This window comes from Jaculus jaculus, chromosome 5, assembly GCF_020740685.1.
Source record: "Jaculus jaculus isolate mJacJac1 chromosome 5, mJacJac1.mat.Y.cur, whole genome shotgun sequence".
Classification (NCBI taxonomy): Eukaryota; Metazoa; Chordata; class Mammalia; order Rodentia; family Dipodidae; genus Jaculus; species Jaculus jaculus.
The window spans coordinates 64,360,449-64,374,393 of NC_059106.1; the positions used below are offsets into that span (position 1 = coordinate 64,360,449).

The following is a 13,945-nucleotide window of genomic DNA, read 5'->3' on the forward strand; positions in this document are numbered from 1 at the left end:
TTTATTTATTTGTTTGAGAAAGAGAGGGAAGGAGAGAGAGAGAAAGAGGCAGAGAGATCGAGAATGGGCACGCCAGGGCTTTTAGCCACTGCAAACGAACTCTAGATGCATGTACCACCTTGTGTATCTGGCTTATGTGGGTCCTGGGGAGTTGAATCTGGGTCCTTTGCCTTTGCAGGCAAACGTCATAACCGCTAAGCCACCTCACCAGCCCTTCTTTTCTTTCTTTCTTTCTTTCTTTCTTTCTTCCTTCCTTTTTTTTTTTTTTTTTTTTTGAGGTAAGGTCTCACTCCAGCCCAGGCTGACCTGAAATTCAAGGCTGGCCTTGAACTCATTGTGATTCTCCTACCTCTGCCTCTCAAGTGCTGGGAGAAAAGACATGTACGACTAGGCTTGGCTCAAACTGTTCTTTTGGATGGAGATGGAGAAGCTGAGGTCAAGAGAGAAGTAGGAAGCTGTCCAGGGTCACACCAACAGGGGCCATAGCAGAGCTGGGATGCTGACACAGGAACTGCCTCTTAGCCACGTGCTGCTGCAAGTGCCCACCTGTCCTGGCTCCTGCTTGGGAAGGAGGGCATTCTGGGCTGCCATCCCCCAGGTCTGCTGGACCTTTATGCCCTCAGTGCTGCTGCTGGTTTGCTGATGGCCTGAGTAGCAATGCTCTCCAGGCCTTGGCTTCAGTACAATGCGGAGCTGTGGCTGGCTTGGATCTCAGTCTCTGAGCAAGACAGGAGTGGCTGAGCAGGAAGTAATGAATGCCCGAGGAGGAAGGGAGGAGCCACGGAGCCCAGGAGGGCTCTGACACTGCCTTTGCCCAGTCCTCCTCCAGGAAACACTGGACTTGCAGCCACCCACACTCCTGCTGCCGGCCAGGGGACGCCGCTTGGCCTGAGCGTGTCCAAGCCTTCGATGACAGAGGTCCTGGCTCCCAAGGCTGCCCTGGGGGCTGGTGGCTGCCCTGGGGTTGGTGGCTGCCTCCTGTGTACACCCCCTGATCACAGCAATGTTCCTGGCTTCGCAAGGGCCAAAAGGGGGCTAAACTGCAGTGTGGGCTTTCCCAGGGTGTTAGCCTGACCTTCCTGAACCGCAGAGACACTCACAGTCGGACAGAAACTAGGTCTGCTTTGGCTTTTCTTTTTTTTTGGGGGGGGGGTTCAAGGTAGGGTTTCGTTGTAGCCCAGGCTGACCTGGAATTCACTATGTAGTCTTAGGGTAGCCTTGAACTCATGGTGATCCTCCTACCTCTGCCTCCCAAGTGCTGGGATCAAAGGCATACGCCACCACACCCAGCTGGCTTTTTTTGAGATTCCCAGCAAGTTGCTTTTGTTTTAAATAAAATATATTTATTGGGACTAGAGAGATGGCTTAGCAGTTAAGCCCCTTGCCTGCAAAGCCAAAGGACCCAGGTCTGATTTCCCAGTACCCACGTAAGCCAGATGCACATGATGGCACAAGTGTTTGAAGCTCATTTGCAGTAGCTAGAAGCCCAGGCATGCCCATTCTCTCTCTCTCTTTCTCTCTATCTGCCTTTTTCTTTTATTTCTTTCTCTCTCAAATAAATAAATAAAAACAAAATATTAAAAAATATTTATTGACTTATTTGCAAGGAGAGAGAAAGAGAATATATGAGTGTGCCACTGCAAACGAATTTTAGATGCAGGCACCACTTTGTGCATCTAGCTTTATGTGGTACTGGAGAATCAAACACAGACTTCCAGGCTTTGCAGGCAAGCACCTTCAACCAGGTGTGAGTGTATGAGTGTTTCTCCAACCTTATCTTTCTTTCTTTCCTTTTCTTTTCTTTTTCTTTCTTTCTTTCTTTCTTTTTTTTTTGGTTTTTCGAGGTAGGATTTCACTGCAGCTCAGGCTGACCTGGAATTACTATGTAATCTCAGAGTGGCCTCAACTCACCAAGATCCTCCTACCTCTGCCTCCCTGAGCGCTGGGATTAAAGATGTGCACCACCACGTCTGACATTTCTTTCTTTTCTTTTTTTATTTTTTTTTAAATTTATTTATTTGAGAGCGACAGACACAGAGAGAAAGACAGATAGAGGGAGAGAGAGAAAATGGGCACGCCAGGGCTTCCAGCCTCTGCAAACGAACTCCAGACGCGTGCGCCCCCTTGTGCATCTGGCTAATGTGGGACCTGGGGAACCGAGCCTCGAACTGGGGTCCTTAGGCTTCACAGGCAAGCGCTTAACCGCTAAGCCATCTCTCCAGCCCCATTTCTTCCTTTTTAAAAAAATACTGTATTTATTTATGAGCGAGAGAAGCAGATATATAAAGAGAATGGGCACACTAGGGTCTCTAGCCACTGCAAATGAATGCCAGATGCACACATCACCTTATGCATCTGACTTTACATGGGTACTGGGGAATTGAACCTTGGTCCTTAGGCTTTACAGGCAAGTGCTTTAACTGCTGAGTAATCTCCCCAGCCCCTCTTTCTATTTTGTTTTCTCCTTTTTTGTTTTTTGAGGTAGGGTCTCACTCTAGCGTAGGCTGACCTGGAATTCACTATGTAGTCTCAGGGTGGCCTCAAACTTAGGGCGATCCTCCTACCTCTGCCTCCAGAGTTCTGGGATTAAAGGCGTGCGCCGCTACACTTGGCTTCCCTCTTTATATTTTTTTTAAAAGAAAAGTTGTGGCCCAAGCTCCTTGTAAGTTAAATGAATGAAGGTCTACACAGGATGATCATAACTAGGGTGTATTTCACATGTTTTTTTGAATGAGTTAACATATTAAGCACGTACACACACACTGTAGCAAAATTGAGAGATTCACAAGGCAATCCAGGAATTACAATAACATGTAAGGGGCTGGGGATTTAGCTCAGCGGATAAGTGCTTGCCTAGCAAGTTCAGGGCCCTGGGTTTGGTTCTCAGCACTGAAAAAAAAATGCTTTGCATGGTGGCACACGCCTTTAATCTCAGCATTTGGGAGGCAGAGATAGAAGGATTGCCGTGAGTTCGAGGCCACCCTGTGAATACATAGTGAAGTCCAGGTCAGCCTGGGCTAGAGTGAGACCCTACCTCCAAAAAAAAAAAAAAGATAAACAAAATTACAAAAAAGACCAAAAAAAGAAAAGGAACTAGTACAATAAAATGTAAGTTCACAGTGCTATGATGTCTGACAATGGGATCAGAGTTTAAAATCTGATGAATAGTAAGTATTCTCTTCTAGATTCTCTTCTTCCTTCCTTTTTTCTTCTTTCTTTTCTTATTTATTTATTTATTTGGTTTTTCGAGGTAGGGTCTCACTCTAGCTTAGGCTGATCTGGAATTCAGGGTGGCTTCGATCTCACAGTGATCCTCCTACCTCTGCCTGCTTTCAAATTTGGGATTTAAGGTGCACATCACCATGCCTGGCTCTTCCTGCCCCCCCTTTTTTTTTTGGCAAAGAGAGAGAGAGAATATGATTGGTGTACCAGGGCCTCCTGCCACTGCACACAAACTCAATACTCATGTGCATCTGGTTTTACATGAGTACTGGGGAACTGAACTGAGGCCATTAGGCTTTGCAAGCAAGTACCCTTAGCCACTGACCTATCTCTCCAGCCCCTATTGTAACTTAAAAAAATATTTATTTATTATTTTTTTGACAGAGAAGGGGAGAAAGAGAGAGAGAATGGGTGCGCCAGGGCCTCCAGCCACTGCAAACGAACACTAGACATGTGTGCCCCCTTATGCATCTGGCTAACGTGGGTCCTGGGGAATCAAACCTGGATCCTTTGACTTTGCAGGTAAATGCCTTAACCGCTAAGCCATTGCTCCAGCTCTGTTGTAACTTTTTATTACAACCTTCCTACATACACATAATGTACCCTGATCATACTCCCTCCCACCACTCTCCTTTGTTCCCCTTTCATCCTTCCTCTGGACCTCTTATTTCCAACTAGTCCTTCTATTTTGATATCTTTTTTTTTAAATAAATTATTTATTTATTTATTTGAGAGCAACAGACACAGAGAGAAAGACAGATAGAGTGAGAGAGAGAGAATGGGCGCGCCAGGCCTTCCAGCCTCTGCAAATGAACTCCAGACGCGTGCGCCCCCTTGTGCATCTGGCTAACGTGGGACCTGGGGAACCGAGCCTCGAACTGGGGTCCTTAGGCTTCACAGGCAAGCGCTTAACCGCTAAGCCATCTCTCCAGCCCGATATCATTTTTTTTTAATGTGTGCTGTCATATGCAGGTAGCAGCAGCCACTGTGAGGTCATGACTGCAACAGACACTTTGTGTCTGGAAGGCAGCATTCCAGAGCACTCCTCCCCTTCACTTGGTTCTTACATTCTTTCTACCATGTCTTCCACGATAGTCCCTGAGCCTTGGAGTGTGTGATAGAGATGTCTCACTTAGTACTGAACACCCCACTGTCACTTCCCAGCTTTCTTCCTTCCCTTCCTTCCTTCTTTCTTTCTTTTCTTCCTCTCCCTCCTTTCCTCCTTCCCCACCTCTCTCCTTCCTTTCTCCCTCTCTTGCTGTATAGCCCAGGCTAGCCTTGGACTTACTATGTCGCTCAAATTGACTTTAAACTCATGGCAATTCTCCTACCTCTAACTCCCAAATGCTAGAATTACAAGCATAAGCCATCATGCTTGGCAAGATCTGAGTCTTATTCCAATGCCTTGATCATCTAACATTAACTGGGGAACATCTGTGGCCCCATGACCCTGTGCTTAGGACTCTGAGTTTGGCTGCAAACATTTGGTAGCAGGGCTTTAAGGCACAGCTCCTATGCTTCAGCGTTGGAGTAGCCCCAGTCCATACTGGCTCTGCTCATAAGCACTGGGAATTCCACCGATGAGTGATGTTGTGCAGCCTCAGTTTCCTTATATGGAAGATGGGGAAGGCAGGTCCTACTGTAAGTGCATCTTACGGGAGATGCTCTCAACAGAACACTAGCGTATTTCAGGCACTTAAAAATGGCCATAGATTGCTACTAGGTAATTTTCAGTGCCAGGGATGGGATACCTAACAGTGAGTTGTTGGCCAGGAAGGTCTCTGCTGCCTCCAAATCATTATAGGCTTTTGCTAAGGCCCTTGGTTTCCCAGGAGTAACAGATGGTAAGACCCTATTGCTGAAGATTCCACATGCATGGGCAGCAAGATCACTGAAAAGTCAAGCTGGTGCTGAGCTGAAAACTTTTTCCCTGTAGCACAGCCAACAGTAAGCTGGAAAAAGCTGAATTGCATGCAGCCGTATGGAAGACAGAAGTCATCACCAGTGAAAATGGTGGACACTGGAAACCTCGAGTTTGGCCAGACAGGCCAAATGACCAAACAGGTGCAATAGTGGCATGTTTGCTCTGGGGGAAACCAACTGCTCTCTAATTGGACTGGAGGCCTGTTCTATGGGAGGGAATACATGCCTGGTACTGAAAACATAAACAAAAGCCTGTGGCAGGGGAGGTCATGACCCTCAGGGGTATAAAGTCTGCTCTTATCTGGCTAAATGCATATATTACCCTCACCAAACTGCCCTGTAAGCACTACACTTAATGTTCATATTCATAAATTAATGCTACTCTCTCTTTTGATTAGAGAACCTTCTCTTTTCAGATGACAGTGACCACTGGGATTACCCAAAAGGCAACATAGTGCTGAGAAGAAGTGACAGAGGAGTGCTCAGCACTGAAACACCTCACACCCTCCACGGCTCAGGGTCCATTGCGGAAGAGGTGGCAGAAAGAATGTTAGAGCCAAAAGAGAGGGCACCACTCCTTACATGCAACTGTCCAGACAGAAATCGACCTCGCTACCCACAACCTTGCAGTGCCTAGCAATACCTTCACAGGACCCTCATAATAGGAGAAAAGGATGATGACATCAAAATAAAAGAGAGACTAACGGAGAGAGGGAGGGGATATGATGGAGAGTGGAGTTGTGAAGGGAAACGTGGGGGAGGGGAGGGAACTATTTATTTATTTATTGTTTATTGTCTGTGAGGATAGAAGTTGTCAATAAAAAAAATAATAAATGGTTGCTGCAGAAGTTATTACAGCTGGTTCTGCTTTTGCCCCAAGCTCTCATGCTCCCTCTGGAGGAAGGGCAGTTCTGGCTGTGAATTTGTATGGCGAGAGGAGAGCGCACTGTGATTATACCTCTTCCCAGGTGCTCCCCCAACCCCAAGCCCTCATTATCCTGCATGCATATTCATAAGGGGTGGCCTCAGCCTTGTAAATGGGTCAGAAGCAGGAAGTGGAAGCCAGTGCAGACAGAGGCCCAAGGGAAGCAGGCTCAGGGCAGGAGCACATCTGAGTCCTCATGGATGGGAGGATGGTGAGAAAGGAAGAAGCAAGAATGGATTGGGAGGGTCCCGGGGACTTCTGAGGGCTTGGGCAGGGTTTTGCTCTTGTTGTACATGTGACAAGGGAGGCCCAATGAGATCACATCGACAACCCTCTGTGTGAGCCACCTGTGGAGGCAAAGCCTGCTTCCTTTGGGCCTGGGCTTGGTGGTGGGCACAGGGGTGATGGCCCCAGTGACCCTTGCCTGAATATGGTCTGCATAGCATCGAGTGGAAGAGCTGAACCCTGAATCTTAGCCTTTCACTGAGGCTCTGGTTGGGTGACTTGCTGTGGTCACCCAGCAGCTGACTGTTTCTTGTTTTTGGAGGTGTGAGAGACAAAGTTATTCTGACCTCATGCAGGAGGTTCAAGACTGGGAGAAAGGCTGATGGGTCTGCCCGAGGAAACCTCTTTGCTTCCTTAGATAATGTCCTCGTGAGGTAACCAGAAGAAAATGACCCTTTCCATTTTCACAGATGAGAAGCGTGAGGCTGAAAGAAGATGGGTCACCGGAGCAAAACCATTCGGTGAGTGTTCTGCAGGGCGGGGGCCCTCCATGTACGGGGGTGAGAGGGATGTGAGAGTCTAGCTGGCCTCAGTCTCTGGCAGGGATGAGGCCAGCGCTACTTTTTTTTTTTTTTTTTTTCCCAAGGTAGGGTCTCACTCTAGCCCAGGCTGACCTGGAATTCACTATGTAGTCTCAGGGTGGCCTCGAACTCTCAGCGACCCTCCTACCTCTCTGCCTCCCTGAGTGCTGGGATTAAAGGCGTGCACCACCACGCCCGGCTACAGCTACTTCTTAGAACGCATGTGCCAGGGCTCACACTGGTTCTGTGGGGTGAAAGAGAATAACCAGCCCTATTTCAGGGGAGATGGAGGTAGAAGAGGTGACGTGTCCCCAGAATGGCATAGGCGGCAGGAGCTAGGGCAGAAGAACCCCTGGGCAGGTGTAGCCCCTCTGAGGCTTAGGCTCTTCCTTGTGTGCCCGGTCATGGAGTAGGCCATGGGTGGAGGGACTTGGTTGATGGTTCAGAACTGTCAATGGAAATGAACTCTGAGCCAGGGCTTAGACTGTTGATGGCCCTTCAGGCTTAGGGTCTGCGGTATAGAAGGGGACTTTGTGGGGGTTGCTGTTGGGTCAGGGTGTCAGTCACAGCAGAATGAGAAAACTGGGCATGCAGTTCACCCACTTATTCAGCAGGTGCCCTGCCCTCCTTTTTGTCTGGCCTGTGCTATGCTGAGGCAAGAGAGGGGACAGCAAGAGGCAGCCCAGAGGGTCTGTGGGCAGCTCGAGTCTCCTAAGGAGTATGTACCAGTGTTAGGACTGACCCGCAGGGAAGAGGCGGAGGAGGCTTGTCATCTCACTCTCCAAGAGAGGCACAAGTGATCACTTACAGGCACTGGGGTTTAAGGTCAAGACTTCACTGGGGTAGGGGGGCGCTTCCAGCTCCGCCCTTTCTGAGCTGTAGGGACTTGAGCAATAATTGCCAGCGGCCTCTATCTATAACCACATCCAGCATTTGACCAGCACTCAGTTTACCCGTAGCACGGCATCACTTTGTTTCTCCGAGCCTCGCTCTCCTCATCTATGAGTCAGGGTTGGGAATGAGTGACTCAGGACAGCTGTGGGTACTTGAACGGTGCCACGAAAAAGTCTGGTATTTGCTTGAGGCTTGGGCTAAGTGGGTTATATGTGAGGCGGCAGGAAGGGCCATTGTTCTGCAAACACAAGGGACTCGGGAAGAGGTCCATTCCCGCGAGTGGGCTGGGCGGGGCATGGGGTGGGGAGGCAATGACTCTTCTCAATCAGATTGATAGGGGATATGACCGAGACCTTGAAGGAGCCACAGCGGGATAAGGCGGAAGACCTCACAGAGGAAAACACTGTGTGGGTCAACGTGTGGAGGGAAAGTGTAGGGTGTTTGCGGAACAGTCCTGGCACAGTCACTAGTGGCTCAGCCTGGCATTCTGTGAATCACCCAGGGAAGCAGTCAGACAAGAGTTTTGGCCCCTTGGGCTGCTGAAGAACCTGGACTTCCTTTCCTGACATGGTCCTCCACAGCCAGCGGAGGAGAGGGCTGCAACCACAGTAATTATAGGTTGCTGGGTCTCACATTCACCGCTGGGGCACAATCTGCAACAACTCCCACCCCCCCCCATACACACACTCCAACGACGTCCTTAGCTAGGGGACAGTGTTGGCTATACCCAGGGAGTGAGGAGCCACTGAGCAGGGGTAGATATGGAAAATGTGTGGCTCAGGACAGGCTGCACAGAGCCATTAGCGTTTGAAGAACAGGTGGACGGAGTGGAGAAGGCTTGAAGGAGTGTGCGGCTCTTAAAAGGGACAGGATGACAGGCCGGCTCACACTCATCAAGCAGGGTGGCAGCCCCATGGGATGAGCATCTTCACTTCACAGCCGGGGAAACTGAGGCTCGGAGAGATAGAGTGGCTTGCCCAATCTTCTTTATCCCAGCCATTCTTCATTCAGCACTCGTGTACTGGGCAAAGGCGCAGTGCCAAAGGGTCAGTGGTGGCCACGTCATGGATCCTACCTCTAGGGTTGATTAAAGTGTCCTGGGGTCACTTTGCTGGAGCTCAAATCCAGGTCTATGTTCGAAATCTTCGCCTGGGCTCAGGAAACCGGCCTAGGTCACCCCTGTCGGAGGTGGGTCCAGCGGCTCGAATCACGCGGCCCCTGGACTAGCTCACCTACAGCTTTCTCTCTCTTCCGGCCCAGCGCACCTGTCCCAGGTGAGTCAGGGGGAGGACTCCCGACTGCCTCCGGAAAGTGTCGAGCGGCTTCGGCAGGTGGGGCGGGGCGGGCCGGGGGGGCCGGGGCGGGGCCTGTCGTGGCGCTGGGAGCGCGCCTGGAGTCCGAAGCCCGAGGCCGGCGCCCCGCGCCCCGCGCCCCGCGCCCCGCGCCGCCGCCGCCATGGGGGCCTGTCTGGGCGCCTGCTCCCTGCTCAGCTGCGTGAGTCTCGCTCGGGCACCGCTACCCCTGCCGGAGCCTCCCGCTCACGTTTACCCTCCCTTCTTCCTCCTAGTACTTTCTTCTTTCTCCTTCCTCCAAACTTGCCTCTCTGGCTGTGCACCCCGCCTCTTCGACCCACGGGCACCTTTGCACCCCGCGCCCCGCCAGCGTCCCCGCTCCGGGGGAGACCGGCGCGGGACAGCTGGTGTGGCCGCTCGGGTTACGGGGGTGGGGGGAGGGGTGGGGCGGCGCCACGCCCGGGAGCTGGGGTCACCGAGGCGGAAGGCGGGGGTGGGATTGAGGGAGCCCCAAAGGCCCCTCCCCCACCGCGGACCCGCGCCCGTCCCGCCAACTTGGAGTGGCCCTCGGGGGCTCTTTGTGTGGCCTGCCCGGTCCCAACCCCTCTCTGCCGCCGCCGGCTGCCCTTCTGCCCCCTGTGGCAATCACTGTGTGTCTGTCACTGTCGCTTGGCTCAGTGTGCCCGTTTGTATGTGTCCCGTACGTTTAGGGGGGTCCGGCGTCGTTCTGCCCATTGTCTGTGCAGTCTGTCGGCATACTGTACTGTGCGGTCTGGTCCCGGCCCGCTCACTCCCGGGCACTCCCCCAAAGCGCGCGGTACCCTTCCCCTTCCAGCCAGAGCTGGGGGTGGGGTGAAAGGAAGCCCCCACCCTTCCTTATGTCAGGTCCGAGCGGGCTGTCACTGCTGACCTGGGCCAAACTTTGCATCTGGAGACCCAGAAATAAAGAGAGGTTGGTTGCCTGTGTGTTCCTGCCCGCCAGTGTTGGGGACCCGGGGGTCTGGCATCCAGCTTTGTTTTGGGGCAGCAGCCAGCATAGGGGAGGGGTTTCGGTCAGACCCGGCTAGGAGGCCCCATTCCTTTTCCCTTTTCCAACCCGCCTCTCCTCTTTTTTTTCCCCTTCATTAAATCTGAGGTTCATTCAGGCAGCTCCCTCCCCTTCTCGGCCCCACACAAAGAGGGGCGGAGAGGGGGCTCCAGTGGCTGCTGAAGGGAGGCCCGGGACTCGCTTTCCTTTGTCCCTGGGTTGTGTGCTAGTTGGGAGAGGGAGACCAGGGGAAAGCTGGGGGTCCAGAGATTTTCACTGTAACCGCTTTCTGAGGATGAGCTCAGCCTGGGGAGGCCACGGAGTGGGTCCCTGGACGCGTACCTTGTTCTCTCTTGGGCTTCTCTTTTCCTGTCTGTAAAGTCCTGGCAGTGCGTGTGTGCATGCAGTCCAGCGGAGCGGGGATCTACTGGTGCCTGAACCTCAACCCCTTGAGCCTTACCTGCCCAGGACAGGTTGCTGCCTGGTGACTGAGGGGGCTTCCCACGGCCCACTAGATTCCCATCTGGTTCTGCCTCTTACCCAGGCCCTGCTGGACTGGGCGGAGATAGAGAGGGCAGACTGCCAATCCCTGTGTCCTGCTCTCTCCATCTCTGAGCTGACCTCCTGGGGATGTTGGTGGGAAAGAGAAATGACAAGAGATAGAAATTGTGACCAGCTGGCATGGTGGTGCAGCCCTTTAATCCCAGCACTTGGGAGGCAGAGGTAGGAGGATCGCTGTGAGTTCGAGGCCACCCTGAGACTACATGATGAATTCCAGGTCAGCCTGGGCTAGAGTGAGACCCTACCTCGAAAACCAGAGGTGGGGGGGAGGGGAAGGGAGGGAGGAAGGGGGAGGGTGGGAGAGAAAGAAAGAAATTGTGCACTGCTGCTGTGTACAGTGAGTGACCGCGGTGGGAGATGTTATCTTGCAGTAGATGTAGGTGGAGAATTCCACCAGGGGAGTACACAGACCAGACAGGCCTGCTCAGACCCTCAGTTTACAGCCCATGGTGGGTTAGCTCACTTGTCTAAATTGCATGGTGAAAGGAATATTTTTAGCTGAATCACAGGTAAGATTAAAATCTGAGTTACAGGTAAGATTAAAATCTGAAGCCTGGGATAATAGCACTTACCTGTAATTCCAGCACTTGCAAGGTAGAGGCAGAAGGGTCAGAAGTTCAAGGTCAACTTCATCTATGTAGGAAGTCTGAAGCCAGTCTGGGATACATGAAACCCTATCTCAACACACACACACACACACACACACACACAAAGAAATCTGACTTCTAGTTTAGTCTTTTGTGGGTTGTTTTGTTTTGTTTTGTTTTTTTTGGGGGGAAGTTAAGGTAGTCTTACTCTGGCCCAAGCTAACCTGGAATTCACTATGTAGTCTCAGGGTGGCCTTGAACTCATGGCAATCCTCCTGAGTGCTGGGATTAAAGGCGTGTGTCACAACGCGTAGCTTCTTTTGTGTTTTTGAGACAAGATCTCACTCTGTATCCCAGTTCAGGCTGGCCCTGAACTCTTGGCAGTCTACCTGCCTCGGCCTCTAGAGAACTGGGGTCATAGATGTGAGTTACCATGTCTAACTTTTTCTTAATTTTTTTTTCTGTTTTATTTATTTATTTATTTGAGAGGGACAGATACAGAGAGAGAGAGAGGGAGAGAATGGGAGTGCCAGGGCTTCCAGCCACTGCAAACGAACTCCAGATGTGTGCGCCCCCTTGTGCATCTGGCTAACATGGGTCCTGGGGAATCGAGCCTCGAACCAGGGTCCTTAGGCTTCATAGGCAAGCGCTTAACTGCTAACCTATCTCTCCAGCTCCTGACTTTTTTTTTTCCAAAGTAGGGTCTCGCTCTAGCCCAGGCTGACCTGGAATTTACTGTTTGTCTCAGGGTGGCCTCAAACTCATGGCAATCCTCCTACCTCTGCCTCCCGAGTGCTGGGATTAAAGGCATGTGCCACCACAACAGGCTGCTTCTTATTTTTTAAAGTCTTCTTTGTGTGTGTGGGGGGGGAGTGCGCATGCGTGGTCACCCATATAAGACAGCGTGCCTGTGGAGGTTGGAGGACAATTTCAGATGTTGAGCTGTCATCTGTATTATGTGTGCCAGGTTCTCTCTCACACTGCTCTGTTCACCGGCCACTTCCAGTTCTCTCTCCACCTCCCATTTCCCTCTAGGTGTTGCGGACACTTGCCACTGTGTCTGCACTCCTGCATAGATATTGGGGATCTGACCTCTGGTCCCACACTTGCATGGCAGGTGCTTTATACACTGAGCCATCTCCCCAGTCCCTGGTCCAGACTTCTGCCCTCAACTTCCCTCCCTTCCTCCCCCACAGCCTGGTTGCCTTGGGACACAGCTGGCTTAGCTGGAGGATAGTGAGTATCTGATGTCTGCAAGGGCTGCCCCTCCTTCCTGTGCCCTCTGACATTCACTGTGCCAAGTGCCATGCCAAAGCCCTCACCCATACCATCCTACTGGTACTCACCCGAGCCCTGTGGGCATCATTATTCCACTTTATACAGGTGACTCTTCCCATAATGGCCATCATTCACTGCATCCTTCCTAGAGGCCAACACTCAGGGCACAGCCCCCACGACAGGAAGGACACACACACACCCTTTCATTTAATCTTCACAGAGACCTAAATGACATGGTTAATATTATTTCCATGCAGACGTGAGGCAGCTGGATGGGAGAGGGCAGGTGATTCCCCCACAGCCACACAGAACTAGGCAGTGCTCCCGGGCCCTCCTGGATCCTATATCAGTGAAGAGTTGCCCACAGGAGTGACGTTTTCATGGGAGGATCCAAACACCTTAGGAGGCATGGTTTTAGGTGTCTGTGGTGTTGGGAAAGACTGGCATGCTCTGGGCTGTGACCCATGTGTGCACTGTACCTCTCATGGGCTTGCACTGGGCCAGAAGGTGAGTCACTCCTTAGATGGAGAGAGAAGCTGGGCGCACTGACATGGGAGGCTCTGGGCAGGTCGGCACACAGACCCTGGATGGTCTGCAAATGTTTAGGAGGCCGTGGGCTAGAACCCTGCCTTGCTTGCTCTCTCTTCATCTGCCCACCGTGAGCATCTCGCTGCCCTCTTCCCAGTCAGCAGAGTAGGAGGAGCAATGGACCCCAGTGAGGGTGGGGGTTTAAACGGGACCACACTCAATATCTCACCTGGTGTGCCAGTGGCTGCACTATAAACAGGGTGGTGAATTGCCAAAGATTTCAAGTGAGGAAGTGGGGATGCCTTGAAACCCAGCAAAGGACGTTGTCAGAAGAGTGAATCTTGTCAGCTAAGGTCCACTAAAACCAGCTCCTGACTCCTGTCCACTCCCAAGATGGCTGCACCACACCTTACCATCTTCCCTCCGTTCTGTGGCCACTGTGGTATTGCTAAGTCTGATGTCACTTCTCTCTTTTGGCAGTGACTCCCATTGCCATCCTTGGTGTGACCCCCAGGGACAGTGACTACTCCTTCAATTCCACTGCAGCCATCCTGGAAACTCTGAAAATACTGGGGTTTTTTTTTTTTTTTTTTTTTTGGTCTCCTCTTTCTCCCCCGCCTCCTCCTCTTCCTTGTCCTGTTCTTCTTCCTCATCTTCTGCCTTCTCCTCTACTTCCTCTTTTATTCCCTCCCTCTTTTTCTTTTTAAAAAATATTTAATTTATTTGAGAGAGAAAGAGTGGCCAGGACCTCCTGTCATTGTAAACAGGCTCCAGATGCATGCACCACTTTGTGTGTTTGGCTTTATGTGGGCATTAGGGATTCCAGGTTGTTAGGTTCTGCAGGCAAACATTTTAACCACTGAGCCATCTCTCCAGCCCCCATTTTTTCCTCTTTTCCTAAA

The 13,945-nt window shown here is 51.5% G+C and overlaps 1 protein-coding gene across 1 annotated transcript in view; it reads left to right on the plus strand.

Moving 5' to 3' along the window:
- The first annotated feature begins 9,944 nt into the window (after positions 1-9,944).
- The window catches only part of Serinc2 (serine incorporator 2), a 29,958-nt gene continuing 25,957 nt past the window's right edge, over positions 9,945-13,945 (plus strand). The window contains exon 1 of the mRNA XM_045151190.1: positions 9,945-10,014. The gene's annotated coding sequence lies outside the window, so the exon portion shown is untranslated. The remainder of the gene's footprint in view (positions 10,015-13,945) is intronic.